This window comes from Lithobates pipiens, unplaced genomic scaffold, assembly GCF_037356315.1.
Source record: "Lithobates pipiens isolate NorthernLeopardFrog02 unplaced genomic scaffold, aLitPip1_a1.2 Scaffold_27, whole genome shotgun sequence".
In the NCBI taxonomy this organism is placed as follows: Eukaryota; Metazoa; Chordata; class Amphibia; order Anura; family Ranidae; genus Lithobates; species Lithobates pipiens.
Genome location: NW_027507788.1, coordinates 45,611,538 through 45,628,318, shown reverse-complemented (window position 1 = coordinate 45,628,318; position 16,781 = coordinate 45,611,538). Strand labels below are relative to the sequence as shown.

The 16,781-nt window shown below is 49.0% G+C and overlaps 1 protein-coding gene across 3 annotated transcripts in view; it reads left to right on the top strand.

Moving 5' to 3' along the window:
• Positions 1-16,781, top strand: part of LAYN (layilin) — a 104,440-nt gene that overhangs the window by 3,774 nt on the left and 83,885 nt on the right. The window lies entirely within an intron of this gene.

Here is a 16,781-nt window from a genome sequence, read left to right as displayed (position 1 = left end):
ACATTTTGTTCTGTTTAAATCAACTTTTCTTAACCTTTTTTTTTTTTACACCAGAGGAACCCTGAAACTAAAAAAAATATTTTCAGGTCTTGATGAACCTCTGTAGAACCAGTTCATTGGGGATCAATTAAAAAAATACCACTTACCTTGGTGGCTACTGGGAAGTATGCCCCCTTTACAGTGGTGGCCAGAAGGCCACCCTTACAGACGGCTATAGTAAAATGATATTGATGTAATGCTGATTGCTTTGCCAAGTAGAATTGGCCCTGTTACAGGCACCATAAAATGGAAAATTAGTCAGTCACAGCTTAAAGGAACTCCTAGGAATTTCTGGAGGAAGCCTAGTGTTCCACAGAACCCTGCTGGAAAGTAGATGGTTTAAAGTGGTTGTAAACCCTTATGACCAACTTTGACCTACAGGTAGGCCTAGATTAAGGCTTACCTGTAGGTCTAAGAAATATCTCCTAAACCTACATTTTTTAGGAGATATTTCCCGAAAGACAGGCGCACTGAGCGCCGCAGTTAACAGCGATATGCCACGAGTGGCGGCTCCCATGCGCATGCACGGGAGTGACGTCATCGCGGCTCCGACGAATGACAGCGCCGGAGCAGCGAGACCCACCAAGAAGATGGAGGCTCCAGACTACAGGGGACAGTGGTGACATCGCTGGCTCCTGTGTCAGGTAAGTGACACATAATGGGCTACTATGCGATGCATAGTAGTCCATTATGCTTTACCTTTGCAGGAATCAAGGAGGAAGTAAACCCATCAGGGTTTACTTCCTCTTTAAATGCAACTTTGCATCTGGGATGCCATACTCACAGCATTAGTGGGGATGGATTATGTACAGTTGTGAGTTTCTTGGTTTTGAACAGCTCAGGTGCTTCCTAAAGTGGAATTCCAGGCTAAAGTCAACTAAGCTTCAAGTGGTTCTAAAGCCTTATGCCCCGTGTACACGATCAGACTTTCCGACGGGAAATGTTGGATGGGAGCTTGTTGGCGAAAAGTCCAACTGTGTGTATGCTCCATCAGACAATTGTTGTTGGACTTTCCGCCAGCAAATGTTGGCTAGCATGTTCTCAAATTTTCCGCCAACAAATGTGTGTTGTCGGACTTTCAGATCGTGTGTACACAAGTCCATCAGACAAAAGTCCAAAGTACAAACACGCATGCTCGGAAGCAGAAGCAGTCGGTCTCGTAAACTAGCATTTGTAATGGAGAATTAACATTCGTGATTAGTGATGGCCGAACGGTTCGCCCGGCGGTCGTTTCGCGGCGAATTTCCGACTTTCGCCGTCCGCGGGTTCGAACGCCTTTTTCCGTCGTTCGCCCCGGCGGACTTACGTGTTTAATGTATACAAGAACTTTAACCTTTCGTGACACGTTTATCATGTGTTACAGGACAACCAATTGAGACATGACAGCTCATGGACACTTGGACATTCCCCCTAACCTATAAATACACCCGATCCGGTGGCCATTTTACATTCTTTCTTCTGTCACTGTAGGGAAAGGATCCTGTGTGGAGTAGGGACAGAGAAAACGCTAGCTATTTGGTACACAAAAGTTCTTTTCAGGACTGGTATAGGTGTTAGGTCAGCAGCCTGAGTTTCTTTTGTCAGTTTAGATAAAGGGACAGAGCGCTGTATGCTGCTATTTTAGGGACAGCTCAGCCAGATTAGTCTTTCTTCATCATCATCATCATCATCATCATTAGCTGTTACTATCAGGTCCACAAAAGAGCTGTTCCAGCTAATCGTTCCAGCCTACTCTTTTTTGCCAATTTGTATAGGGACAGGCAGGAAGCAGTGTTGTCAGGCAGTGAGGATAATTTTAAAGACTTGCTGTTACTATTAGTTCCACAAAGGTTCTTTTCAGGACTGGTATCAGTGGTACGGTAATAGGCTTGTACACGTATAATATTCTTTCTTCCAAATATAGAAAGAATATTATACTTGACTGCTGCCCTTCTGCTGCAGTCTGCTAATCATTCACAACTCACTTGTTCCACAAAGCTCTTTATCAGGACTGGTAACTTGGTCTGTCTAGGGTGCTACGGTACATAGGCTTGGGTGCGGTACAGTCTGCTGTTCTGTAAGGACCGCTATCGGTCCACAATACATAGGGTTGCCGTGCACTACTGCTGACCGCTGCCCTATACTGCAGCAGTCCTTCATTGGTATAGGGACTGACGTACAGTCTGCTAATCACTAACACACAACCTGCTTGGTCCACAAAAGTTCTTATAAGGACTGGTAACTTGGTATAGGGTGCTACGGTACATAGGCCTGAGTGCAGTACAGTCTGCTGTTCTGTAAGGACCGCTATCGGTCCACAATACATAGGGTTGCCGTGCACTACTGCTGACCGCTGCCCTATACTGCAGCAGTCCTTCAGCGGTATAGGGACTGACGCACAGTCTGCTAAACACTAACACACAACCTGCTTGGTCCACAAAAGTTCTTATAAGGACTGGTAACTTGGTATAGGGTGCTACGGTACATAGGCCTGAGTGCAGTACAGTCTGCTGTTCTGTAAGGACCGCTATCGGTCCACAATACATAGGGTTGACGTGCACTACTGCTGACCGCTGCCCTATACTGCAGCAGTCCTTCAGCGGTATAGGGACTGACGCACAGTCTGCTAAACACTAACACACAACCTGCTTGGTCCACAAAAGTTCTTATAAGGACTGGTAACTTGGTATAGGGTGCTACGGTACATAGGCCTGAGTGCAGTACAGTCTGCTGTTCTGTAAGGACCGCTATCGGTCCACAATACATAGGGTTGCCGTGCACTACTGCTGACCGCTGCCCTATACTGCAGCAGTCCTTCATTGGTATAGGGACTGACGTACAGTCTGCTAATCACTAACACACAACCTGCTTGGTCCACAAAAGTTCTTATAAGGACTGGTAACTTGGTATAGGGTGCTACGGTACATAGGCCTGAGTGCGTTACAGTCTGCTGTTCTGTAAGGACCGCTATCGGTCCACAATACATAGGGTTGCCGTGCACTACTGCTGACCGCTGCCCTATACTGCAGCAGTCCTTCATTGGTATAGGGACTGACGTACAGTCTGCTAATCACTAACACACAACCTGCTTGGTCCACAAAAGTTCTTATAAGGACTGGTAACTTGGTATAGGGTGCTACGGTACATAGGCCTGAGTGCGTTACAGTCTGCTGTTCTGTAAGGACCGCTATCGGTCCACAATACATAGGGTTGCCGTGCACTACTGCTGACCGCTGCCCTATACTGCAGCAGTCCTTCATTGGTATAGGGACTGACGTACAGTCTGCTAATCACTAACACACAACCTGCTTGGTCCACAAAAGTTCTTATAAGGACTGGTAACTTGGTATAGGGTGCTACGGTACATAGGCCTGAGTGCAGTACAGTCTGCTGTTCTGTAAGGACCGCTATCGGTCCACAATACATAGGGTTGCCGTGCACTACTGCTGACCGCTGCCCTATACTGCAGCAGTCCTTCAGCGGTATAGGGACTGACGCACAGTCTGCTAAACACTAACACACAACCTGCTTGGTCCACAAAAGTTCTTATAAGGACTGGTAACTTGGTATAGGGTGCTACGGTACATAGGCCTGAGTGCAGTACAGTCTGCTGTTCTGTAAGGACCGCTATCGGTCCACAATACATAGGGTTGACGTGCACTACTGCTGACCGCTGCCCTATACTGCAGCAGTCCTTCAGCGGTATAGGGACTGACGCACAGTCTGCTAAACACTAACACACAACCTGCTTGGTCCACAAAAGTTCTTATAAGGACTGGTAACTTGGTATAGGGTGCTACGGTACATAGGCCTGAGTGCAGTACAGTCTGCTGTTCTGTAAGGACCGCTATCGGTCCACAATACATAGGGTTGCCGTGCACTACTGCTGACCGCTGCCCTATACTGCAGCAGTCCTTCATTGGTATAGGGACTGACGTACAGTCTGCTAATCACTAACACACAACCTGCTTGGTCCACAAAAGTTCTTATAAGGACTGGTAACTTGGTATAGGGTGCTACGGTACATAGGCCTGAGTGCGTTACAGTCTGCTGTTCTGTAAGGACCGCTATCGGTCCACAATACATAGGGTTGCCGTGCACTACTGCTGACCGCTGCCCTATACTGCAGCAGTCCTTCATTGGTATAGGGACTGACGTACAGTCTGCTAATCACTAACACACAACCTGCTTGGTCCACAAAAGTTCTTATAAGGACTGGTAACTTGGTATAGGGTGCTACGGTACATAGGCCTGAGTGCGTTACAGTCTGCTGTTCTGTAAGGACCGCTATCGGTCCACAATACATAGGGTTGCCGTGCACTACTGCTGACCGCTGCCCTATACTGCAGCAGTCCTTCATTGGTATAGGGACTGACGTACAGTCTGCTAATCACTAACACACAACCTGCTTGGTCCACAAAAGTTCTTATAAGGACTGGTAACTTGGTATAGGGTGCTACGGTACATAGGCCTGAGTGCAGTACAGTCTGCTGTTCTGTAAGGACCGCTATCGGTCCACAATACATAGGGTTGCCGTGCACTACTGCTGACCGCTGCCCTATACTGCAGCAGTCCTTCAGCGGTATAGGGACTGACGCACAGTCTGCTAAACACTAACACACAACCTGCTTGGTCCACAAAAGTTCTTATAAGGACTGGTAACTTGGTATAGGGTGCTACGGTACATAGGCCTGAGTGCAGTACAGTCTGCTGTTCTGTAAGGACCGCTATCGGTCCACAATACATAGGGTTGCCGTGCACTACTGCTGACCGCTGCCCTATACTGCAGCAGTCCTTCAGCGGTATAGGGACTGACGCACAGTCTGCTAAACACTAACACACAACCTGCTTGGTCCACAAAAGTTCTTATAAGGACTGGTAACTTGGTATAGGGTGCTACGGTACATAGGCCTGAGTGCAGTACAGTCTGCTGTTCTGTAAGGACCGCTATCGGTCCACAATACATAGGGTTGCCGTGCACTACTGCTGACCGCTGCCCTATACTGCAGCAGTCCTTCATTGGTATAGGGACTGACGTACAGTCTGCTAATCACTAACACACAACCTGCTTGGTCCACAAAAGTTCTTATAAGGACTGGTAACTTGGTATAGGGTGCTACGGTACATAGGCCTGAGTGCAGTACAGTCTGCTGTTCTGTAAGGACCGCTATCGGTCCACAATACATAGGGTTGCCGTGCACTACTGCTGACCGCTGCCCTATACTGCAGCAGTCCTTCAGCGGTATAGGGACTGACGCACAGTCTGCTAAACACTAACACACAACCTGCTTGGTCCACAAAAGTTCTTATAAGGACTGGTAACTTGGTATAGGGTGCTACGGTACATAGGCCTGAGTGCAGTACAGTCTGCTGTTCTGTAAGGACCGCTATCGGTCCACAATACATAGGGTTGCCGTGCACTACTGCTGACCGCTGCCCTATACTGCAGCAGTCCTTCATTGGTATAGGGACTGACGTACAGTCTGCTAATCACTAACACACAACCTGCTTGGTCCACAAAAGTTCTTATAAGGACTGGTAACTTGGTATAGGGTGCTACGGTACATAGGCCTGAGTGCGTTACAGTCTGCTGTTCTGTAAGGACCGCTATCGGTCCACAATACATAGGGTTGCCGTGCACTACTGCTGACCGCTGCCCTATACTGCAGCAGTCCTTCATTGGTATAGGGACTGACGTACAGTCTGCTAATCACTAACACACAACCTGCTTGGTCCACAAAAGTTCTTATAAGGACTGGTAACTTGGTATAGGGTGCTACGGTACATAGGCCTGAGTGCAGTACAGTCTGCTGTTCTGTAAGGACCGCTATCGGTCCACAATACATAGGGTTGACGTGCACTACTGCTGACCGCTGCCCTATACTGCAGCAGTCCTTCAGCGGTATAGGGACTGATGCACAGTCTGCTAAACACTAACACACAACCTGCTTGGTCCACAAAAGTTCTTATAAGGACTGGTAACTTGGTATAGGGTGCTACGGTACATAGGCCTGAGTGCAGTACAGTCTGCTGTTCTGTAAGGACCGCTATCGGTCCACAATACATAGGGTTGCCGTGCACTACTGCTGACCGCTGCCCTATACTGCAGCAGTCCTTCAGCGGTATAGGGACTGACGCACAGTCTGCTAAACACTAACACACAACCTGCTTGGTCCACAAAAGTTCTTATAAGGACTGGTAACTTGGTATAGGGTGCTACGGTACATAGGCCTGAGTGCAGTACAGTCTGCTGTTCTGTAAGGACCGCTATCGGTCCACAATACATAGGGTTGCCGTGCACTACTGCTGACCGCTGCCCTATACTGCAGCAGTCCTTCATTGGTATAGGGACTGACGTACAGTCTGCTAATCACTAACACACAACCTGCTTGGTCCACAAAAGTTCTTATAAGGACTGGTAACTTGGTATAGGGTGCTACGGTACATAGGCCTGAGTGCGTTACAGTCTGCTGTTCTGTAAGGACCGCTATCGGTCCACAATACATAGGGTTGCCGTGCACTACTGCTGACCGCTGCCCTATACTGCAGCAGTCCTTCATTGGTATAGGGACTGACGTACAGTCTGCTAATCACTAACACACAACCTGCTTGGTCCACAAAAGTTTTTATAAGGACTGGTAACTTGGTATAGGGTGCTACGGTACATAGGCCTGAGTGCAGTACAGTCTGCTGTTCTGTAAGGACCGCTATCGGTCCACAATACATAGGGTTGCCGTGCACTACTGCTGACCGCTGCCCTATACTGCAGCAGTCCTTCATTGGTATAGGGACTGACGTACAGTCTGCTAATCACTAACACACAACCTGCTTGGTCCACAAAAGTTTTTATAAGGACTGGTAACTTGGTATAGGGTGCTACGGTACATAGGCCTGAGTGCAGTACAGTCTGCTGTTCTGTAAGGACCGCTATCGGTCCACAATACATAGGGTTGCCGTGCACTACTGCTGACCGCTGCCCTATACTGCAGCAGTCCTTCATTGGTATAGGGACTGACGTACAGTCTGCTAATCACTAACACACAACCTGCTTGGTCCACAAAAGTTTTTATAAGGACTGGTAACTTGGTATAGGGTGCTACGGTACATAGGCCTGAGTGCAGTACAGTCTGCTGTTCTGTAAGGACCGCTATCGGTCCACAATACATAGGGTTGCCGTGCACTACTGCTGACCGCTGCCCTATACTGCAGCAGTCCTTCATTGGTATAGGGACTGACGTACAGTCTGCTAATCACTAACACACAACCTGCTTGGTCCACAAAAGTTTTTATAAGGACTGGTAACTTGGTATAGGGTGCTACGGTACATAGGCCTGAGTGCAGTACAGTCTGCTGTTCTGTAAGGACCGCTATCGGTCCACAATACATAGGGTTGACGTGCACTACTGCTGACCGCTGCCCTATACTGCAGCAGTCCTTCAGCGGTATAGGGACTAAGAGTTTTGTCACAGGGTGATTTAAAAAATGACAGGCAGAGGAAGAGGCAGGCCCTTCCGCAGGGGTGGTAGGGGTAGGGCAGGAGCAACAGCCTTGAGCCAAAGTGGGAAGTTGCAGAAGGTGCGTTCAATTACTTTAAAGGACGCACCAGACTTGGTTGAGTGGCTCACTCAGCCTTATTCTTCTGCACCCTCCTCATCCTCTCGATCTGCACCCTCTTCTTCACTCTCTGCTATGTGCACCCCCAAAGACACTACCACCAACAACACGACCACCACCACCACCACCACATACCTTCCGCTTGAGTCACTGGAATTATTTTCCGATCCATATCAAGAGGACATTTCTGATGCGCAGCCACTCTTGGTATTGGATCAGGAAGAGGAGGTAGCAACAAGCGCTACTCAGCAGTCTGACGCCAGTACCCAGATCAGCCCAAGGAGGAGGTTGGTCCCCGGTGTTGCTGCCTACTCTACTTATAGCGGTGGGGAAGGTGACGTTGATGATGACGTGTCTAGTGATGTCACGTGGGTGCCCACAAGAGAGGAAGAGGAGGGGAGTTCAGAGGGAGATATGGACCAGCAGATAGGGAGGAGAAGCAGCAATGACTTACATTGCACAGCAGGGACAAAGCAGACTGCAAATGTATCAGGAGCGAGTCATCGACCATGTACGGTCACATCTGGCGCTCCCAGGACACCGGCACATGGCTCCGCAGTGTGGGCTTTTTTTAACGTGTCCGCTGCTGACAATAGCGTTGCCATCTGCAATCTTTGCAGTCAACGCGTTAGTCGCGGTAAGCCCAATACTCACCTAGGGACGACCGCCTTAAGAAGGCACATGAGCAGCCATCACCGAGCCCAGTGGGAGCAACGGAACACACAAAGCCACACTGCAGGCTCTCACCGTCCAGCCTCGTCTTCTACTTCTCCTTCTCCTCTCTCCTCACAATTGTCCTCCACTCCACCTTCCATCACGCCAAGCTCACATTTTTCTGCAAAAAGGCAGGCTTCCGTGGGCCTAATGTTTGAGCGTAAAAAAATTATGACGCCGGATAACCCTCTTGCCCAACGGTTGGCGGCTGGCTTGTCAGAACTCATAGCCCGCCAACTACTGCCATATAAACTGGTGGACTCGGAGGCCTTTCGCAAATTTGTGGCCATTGGAACACCACAATGGAAGGTCCCAGGAAGGAAGTATTTCTCAGAGAAGGGCATCCCAGAGCTATATGGCCATGTTCAGCGGCAAGTGAATGTATCTCTGGCACACAGTGTCGGTGCCAAGATACATCTGACCACAGACACGTGGTCTAGCAAACACGGGCAGGGAAGGTATATCAGTTTTACTGCCCACTGGGTGAACCTTCTGACGGCCGTCAAGCATGTAACCCGTGGCACCCGTGTAGATTTGGTTTTACCGCCACGGATTGCATGCAGGCCTGACTCTTCTTCTCCTCCTCCTACTCCATCCTCCTCCCTCTCCTCCTCAGCTGCCTCCTCCTTTTCCGCTGCTAGCGTCTCTTCCACTGCACCGCCCAAGCTCCCCAGAACCTATTCCACATGCCAGGTGAGACGTTGCCATGCCGTGCTGCGTCTGTTGTGCCTGGAAGCAAAGAGCCACACTGGCCCGGCACTCCTTTCAGCTTTGCGTTCACAGGCAGATGAGTGGCTAACACCGCTCAATTTGACAGTTGGTAAAGTGGTGTGTGACAACGGTGCCAATCTGCTTAGCGCATTGAAACAGGGCAAAATCACGCACGTGCCGTGCATGGCACACGTCTTAAACTTGGTCGTGCAGCGATTCCTTGTCAAATACCCTGGGGTCCAGGACATCTTGCGGCAGGCAAGGAAAATCTCGGCCCATTTCAGAAGATCTTACACGGCCATGGCTCGCCTTGCTGACATTCAGCGGCGACACCATCTGCCGGTCAGACGTCTTATTTGCGATTGCCCGACGCGATGGAACTCAACCTTCTATATGCTTGATAGGCTGCTCCAGCAGAAACGTGCAGTTAACGTCTACCTGTATGAACTCTGCGAAAGAAACGGTTCTGGGGAGCTGGGTTTTTTTTCACCGCGCCAGTGGCTGCTCATGCGCGACACATGCAGACTTCTGCGGCCATTTGAGGAGATCACCAAACTGGTCAGTCGCAGCCATGGCGCCATCAGTGACATGGTACCTTATGCCTTCTTTCTGGAGCGTGCATTGCGTCGTGTCATTGATCAGGCTGTGGAGGAGCAGGAGCGGGAAGATGAGGAAGTCGCAATGCTGGATGAATTCCCAGGGGGGGCTACTCTATCTGAGACAAGTCAACAACAGGAGTCTGATGAGGAGTCAGAGGAGGATGGTGCCGGGGCGGATGAGCAGGAGCAAGAAGAGCATGCTTTAAACCTTTCTGGGATCCCTGTTGTGCGAGGATGGGGAGAGGAGAATGAAGAGGACGACATTATCCTGGATGATGAGCAGGAGCCAGGCCACCACACCGCTTCCACTTTAGTGCAAATGGGGGCCTTCATGCTCCAGTGTTTTAATAGGGACCCCCGTATAAAAAGCATGAGGGTCAAGGACCAGTACTGGGTGGCAACGTACTTAGACCCCCGGTACAAACACAAAATGGCGGAAATGTTACCGCCGTCGCAGAGGGCTGTCAGAATGCAGCACTTCCAGGCCTTGCTTCGAGAAATGCTGCATTCTGCTTTTGCGTGCGCTGGCAGAGGAGCAATTCCCACTCCCAGAGAAGGATTTGCGGGTACCAATCCAACAGCGCCTGCAAGAAGAGGCCGGTTTGAAGATGTGTTGGTGACTTCGGATATGAGGTCATTCTTTCAGCCGACCCATCGACAGGTGTCATCCGGATCCAGCATCAGGGAACGCCTAGACCGTCAGGTGTCCGACTACATTGGGTTAACGGCCGATGTGGACGCTCTGAGGAGTGATGAACCCCTAGACTACTGGGTGGGCAGGCTTGACCTCTGGCCAGAGCTTGCCCAATTTGCAATCGAACTGTTGGCTTGCCCCTCATCCAGTGTCCTGTCCGAAAGGACGTTCAGCGCAGCAGGGGGGATTGTGACCGATAAGCGTACTCGCCTAGCTCACCACAGTGTTAACTACCTCACATTTCTAAAAATGAATGAGGCATGGATCTCGGAGGAATTCAACACATGTGATCAGTAGACCATGTATATGTCTATAAACAATTTTTGGAATCAAGCACACAGACCTTCTTAATTCATTTGGCTCACTTCCCTGACCCAAAAAAGCACACCGTACTATATGCCCCTACCCTCCTCTTTGAAGAGGTTGAGCGGTGTCATATTTCTACTGGGGCTGCTTATTATGAGGGGTTCCCACCATCCCTGTGCTGTGCTGACTTCCTCCTGGGTGTTCTTATTATGAGGGGCTCCCACCATCCCTGTGCTGTGCTGACTTCCTCCTGGGGGTTCTTATTATGAGGGGATCACACCATCCCTGTGCTGTGCTGACTTCCTCCTGGGGGTTCTTATTATGAGGGGATCACACCATCCCTGTGCTGTGCTGACTTCCTCCTGGGGGTTCTTATTATGAGGGGATCACACCATCCCTGTGCTGTGCTGACTTCCTCCTGGGGCTGCTTACGGTGCTGCTGTCAGCGCTGTATGTCACGGAGCTGCTGTCAGCGCTGTATGTCACGGAGCTGCTGTCAGCGCTGTATGTCACGGAGCTGCTGTCAGCGCTGTATGTCACGGAGCTGCTGTCAGCGCTGTATGTCACGGAGCTGCTGTCAGCGCTGTATGTCACGGAGCTGCTGTCAGCGCTGTATGTCACGGAGCTGCTGTCAGCGCTGTATGTCACGGTGCTGCTGTCAGCGCTGTATGTCACGGAGCTGCTGTCAGCGCTGTATGTCACGGAGCTGCTGTCAGCGCTGTATGTCACGGAGCTGCTGTCAGCGCTGTATGTCACGGAGCTGCTGTCAGCGCTGTATGTCACGGAGCTGCTGTCAGCGCTGTATGTCACGGTGCTGCTGTCAGCGCTGTATGTCACGGAGCTGCTGTCAGCGCTGTATGTCACGGAGCTGCTGTCAGCGCTGTATGTCACGGTGCTGCTGTCAGCGCTGTATGTCACGGAGCTGCTGTCAGCGCTGTATGTCACGGTGCTGCTGTCAGCGCTGTATGTCACGGAGCTGCTGTCAGCGCTGTATGTCACGGAGCTGCTGTCAGTGCTGTATGTCACGGAGCTGCTGTCAGCGCTGTATGTCACGGAGCTGCTGTCAGCGCTGTATGTCACGGAGCTGCTGTCAGCGCTGTATGTCACGGTGCTGCTGTCAGCGCTGTATGTCACGGAGCTGCTGTCAGCGCTGTATGTCACGGAGCTGCTGTCAGTGCTGTATGTCACGGAGCTGCTGTCAGCGCTGTATGTCACGGAGCTGCTGTCAGCGCTGTATGTCACGGAGCTGCTGTCAGCGCTGTATGTCACGGTGCTGCTGTCAGCGCTGTATGTCACGGAGCTGCTGTCAGCGCTGTATGTCACGGAGCTGCTGTCAGCGCTGTATGTCACGGAGCTGCTGTCAGCGCTGTATGTCACGGAGCTGCTGTCAGCGCTGTATGTCACGGAGCTGCTGTCAGCGCTGTATGTCACGGTGCTGATGTCAGTGCTCTGTATTACGGTGCTGCTGTCAGTGCTCTGTATCTCCTGCACCCTCTTGTTTGCCTACCCTGGTCCCTGACCTTCCCTCTCCTCCATTGCCTTCATTAGCTCCATAGTCCTGAATTGTCAGAACAATTTCCCAAATAAAAAAAAAATGCTTGTAGTTATCGATCCCAAATTCACCTCATACATGTATTATGCTATTGTCCAGGTGGTGGGACTACGTGCTACCCCCTAATAATTACCCCGTGGCCGCAAATTCGACCTAAAGGTTTGCGAAATTCGCCTCCCATTGAAGTCAATGGAGCCCGCGGCGAACGGTCGTTTTCGCGAACGTTTGTGCCCGTTCGCGTTTCGCGTTCGCGAAACGTCCCGTCGGAAGTTCGTCCATCACTATTCGTGATGTGGAAAATTATGAAATCTCCAAATGCAGCGCATATTCTATTCTTCTTTAACCACTTGCAGACCGGACCAATTTGCTGGTCAAAGACCAGACCCCTTTTTGCGATTCGGCACTGCGTCGCTTTAACTGACAATTGCGCGGTCGTGCGACGTGGCTCCCAAACAAAATTGACGTCCTTTTTTTCCCACAAATAGAGTTTCTTTTGGTGGTATTTGATCACCTCTGCGGTTTTTATTTTTTGCACTATAACCAAAAATAGAGCGACAATTTTGAAAAAAACGCATTATTTTCTACTTTTTGTTATAATAAATATCCCCCAAAAATATATAAAAAAACATTTTTTTCCCTCAGTTTAGGCCGATACGTATTCTTCTACATATTTTTGGTAAAAAAAAATCGCAATAAGCGATTATTGATTTGTTTGCGCAAAAGTTATAGCGTTTACAAAATAGGGATAGTTTTATAGCATTTTTATTAATAATTTTTTATTATTTTTTTTTTTTACTAGTAATGGCGGCGATCAGCGATTTTTATTGTGACTGCGACATTGTGGGGGACCCATCGGACATTTTTGACACATTTTTGGGACCATTGTCATTTATACAGTAATCACTGCTATATAAATGCAGTGATTCCTGTGTAAATGACACTGGCAGTGAAAGGGTTAACCAGTGGGTGGCAGTGTAGGGGTTAAGTGTTCCTAGGGGTGTTTTACTAACTGTGGGGGGGTTGGGCTTTCATTTAGTGAACACTGATCTTGCTCCAATCACATGGAGCAGAGATCAGCGTCACTAGTTGCTAGGCAGAATGGAGAAATGCTGTTTACACAGCATTTCCTCCATTCGGCCGCTCCGTGAGACGATCGCGGGGATGCCCGCGGCGATCGAGTCTGCGGGTCCCGCGACCGGACTCACTGGGGGTCCCGACCAGCGTGGGAGCGCGCCGCCGGCGGCACGCTCCCGATGGCAGGGCGGCATTGAATATTGGACGTACCTGTACGCCAATATGCCTGCCCGTGCCATTCTGTCGACGTACATCGTCGTGCGCTGGTCAGGAAGTGGTTAAAGCGGGAGTCCACCGGGACTCCGCGTTTTTTTTTTTTTTTTTTAAAAGCCAGCAGCTACAAATACTGCAGCTGCTGACTTTTAAATAGTGACACTTACCTGTCCAGCACGCCCGCGATGTCGGCACCCGAAGCCGATCGCTCGCTCGGCTGCCGGGTCCCGCCGCCATCTTGGGTATGGGAATCAGGAAATGGAGCCTTTCGGCTTCATTTCCCGGTTCCCTACTGCGCATGCGCGAGCCGCGCGGCGCAATCCGGACGGTCCCCGCTGCCTCTGGGAGCTGTGTGTTTCCCAGCAGGCAGCGGGGCACTTGCTGAAGGGGGCGGGCGCTTGCGGAACGGGGGCGTAACCTACGCTCGTTCCGCAGAGAGCTAGCCCGGAAGTGGGTGCAGTTACCTGGATTATTGAGGTAACTGCACCCCCCTCCCCCCTGAAAGGTGCCGATTGTGGCGCCGGAGGGGGGGGGGATTCCGATGAGCGGAGGTCCATTTTAGGGTGGACCTCCGCTTTAATGGAATAATAATGACGCTGCTCTGCTGGTGATACTGATGGAGTTATTGCAAATACATTTTCAAAGGCTTTTTTTTCTAGTGATATCAAGAAGAATATTATTTTTTTTATTTTTTTATTTGTACATTAAAAAATAAAAATAAAAAAATTAGACATGCTATCTGCCAATAGAACTTAACCAAAAAGTGAATTCTATGCATCCAAAAATATAGAAAATATAAATGAAATCAAATCATTATTCAAACAAAAAAATAATGTCAAAGCAATAACGCCAAGGCCAATACTAAATAACACGTTATCTCCTCCGATTCCGCGACATATCTGGTTGACGAACAGCCATTCAGAAACAAACTGAAAACCATGAAATGAAAAAGACGAAAAGAAAAGCGTGAATCAACACTCACCAAACTTCTACTAACACAAAATTTGCAGAAGGAGCCCAAAGGGTGGAGCTAAAGAGCTGAAAAACCACATAGTACGTCTACTACGTCACTACTTTAGTAATTGGTGGCCAACATTTGTGTGACCGTGTGTATGCAAGACAAGTTTGAGCCAACACCCTTCGAACAAAATTCCACAGTTTTGTTGACGGAAAGTCCGATCGTGTGTTTGGGGCTTTAGTGTTTTTACCGTAATGCATTCCCTGCATTAAGGTAAAAATCACCCCACTAACTATTCCCATCCCCTCTTTAAACACTTATCTGATCATGTCAGCCTTTTTTTTTACAGGGACTTGGGCAGTAGCAGGAGTCAGTCGAGACCTGTGAGTGGGGAGGGGGGAAGCTGCATTTGTCTATAGACACACACAGTGATGCTTTGGAATGAGGGGGACACACCAAATAGAGGAATAGCCTGGAGTGTCGGCAGGGGACCAGGAAAGAAGAGGTACAGAGCAGGTAAGTATGGCATTTTCGTTATTTTAAAAGAAAAAAAATGTGAGATTTTACAATTACTTTAAAACTGCTCTCGCCTCCTTCTAAACTCCTAAAATAGCTCCTTAACACAGATGCATAGACTTATCTTTTCTCAGGGTGCTACAGTCATGTGATGTCCCCAGCCACTGGCTTCAGGGGAGAGGAGAGAACATTGACAATGGATGAAATGTCTGTGTGGTGACGTCACTCATAGGCTTACTATGGGGCATCCATTGTTGGCCGTTCCTCCTGTCTCCTAAAGCCGGATGTAGGGAGCCAATCATGTGACTGAACTGGTGCGCCCTTAGAATAAGTGAGTATATGCATCTTGCTTTTACAGGGTATTTATTATAAAAAAAATTTGGGGGTTTCATACACTTTGTGAAGCTGCACCAGTGCCCTATGAAATGAAAAGGTCCAGTTATACTAGATGTGGGTTGGGGATCCTATTTAGACCTTGACACAGCCATTTCCGGAGCAGGAGAGATGCAGGTAGTATTCTAACCATAGTCCTGGTTTATACTATAAAAGTGGTGATGGGCATTGAGCACCTCTTTTACTTATTCCCAAATAGACCTGAAATGTGTGTAATCAGTCTGCCTTTTCCTCTTGACTCCATTTAGTCTGGAATGGAATGTTGATTGCATTAGCCCAGTTATGAGCCATCCATGGTAGAGTTCACAGCAGTGGCGTTGCTAGGGGGTGGTTTTTGGGGCTATACCCCCGAATCTGGGGCCCATAGCCCGAGTCCCTGCAGGGATTTCAAGGGGAGGGGATCTCTCTGGGGACCCTGATGTAAGGAGAGCTGTCTGGGGATATATACACACACATACACACACACACACACGTATGTACGTATGTCATATACATGTGTATGCCCGCCCAAGCGTGTGACTTTCTTTACTACGCTGCTATGGGCTCTAGCCCCAGATCTTTTGTAGACCTAGGAATGCCCCTGGTTCACAGTATAACAAACAGTTATCTATCCACTGCATATATGTATAGTGGCTGTGTTTGTAGTTGGGAAGTAGGGAGTCTAAATATTGTTCACACACAGGGCTTTTTAAAATGCAACCTGCATTTTAGAGGATTTCACAATGTATCTTCCCCAGTGAGTTCTCTTTTCCTAGCGCAGCAGAACCCTTAACTCCTTACCTAATGTGACATAACACAAGCCTTGGGGTACACTCTTCATGACATGCTTGTCTGTGCTCAGCAGAAGGCTACCGATGAAAAATCCACCCAGCCCATAACCACTGCTCATTCCCCTTATTGCTGAAGTCCAGGTATGATCGTAATGGACCATATGCAGTCATTAGACTTGTTAAAATACAGATGTATTCATTATTAATACATTTGTGTTTTTACAAGTCTAACCAGTGCTTATGGTCCATTAAAATCCCACTTTTGAGGAACCCGTATTTCACTCTATGCACCAGGGATGTGGACTGTAACCAGTCCTATCCAATCTATAACAGGTATGATCCTAATCATATACTTCCTTTGGCCCAATGTAAGTATGCTACTCTGATATCTGAAGGGCCACTGAGAAGCTGACAATCATTGATCACTGCGATTTTCCAGGTTCTGTGCCAAGCAGCTTACAATAGGGAGTCACTTTCTCAGTACTGCTATTTATTTAAAAATACAAGAAATCCCTTGATTGGACAAGGTGAAGGGGAGGAGTGATGACCTCTTCTTCCATTCAAAGAAACTCCTGTATTCCCTGAACAAATGAAGGTGTTCTGTGAATGGCAACAATATTGGGCAACAGGCCCGGACTGGGACAAAAAG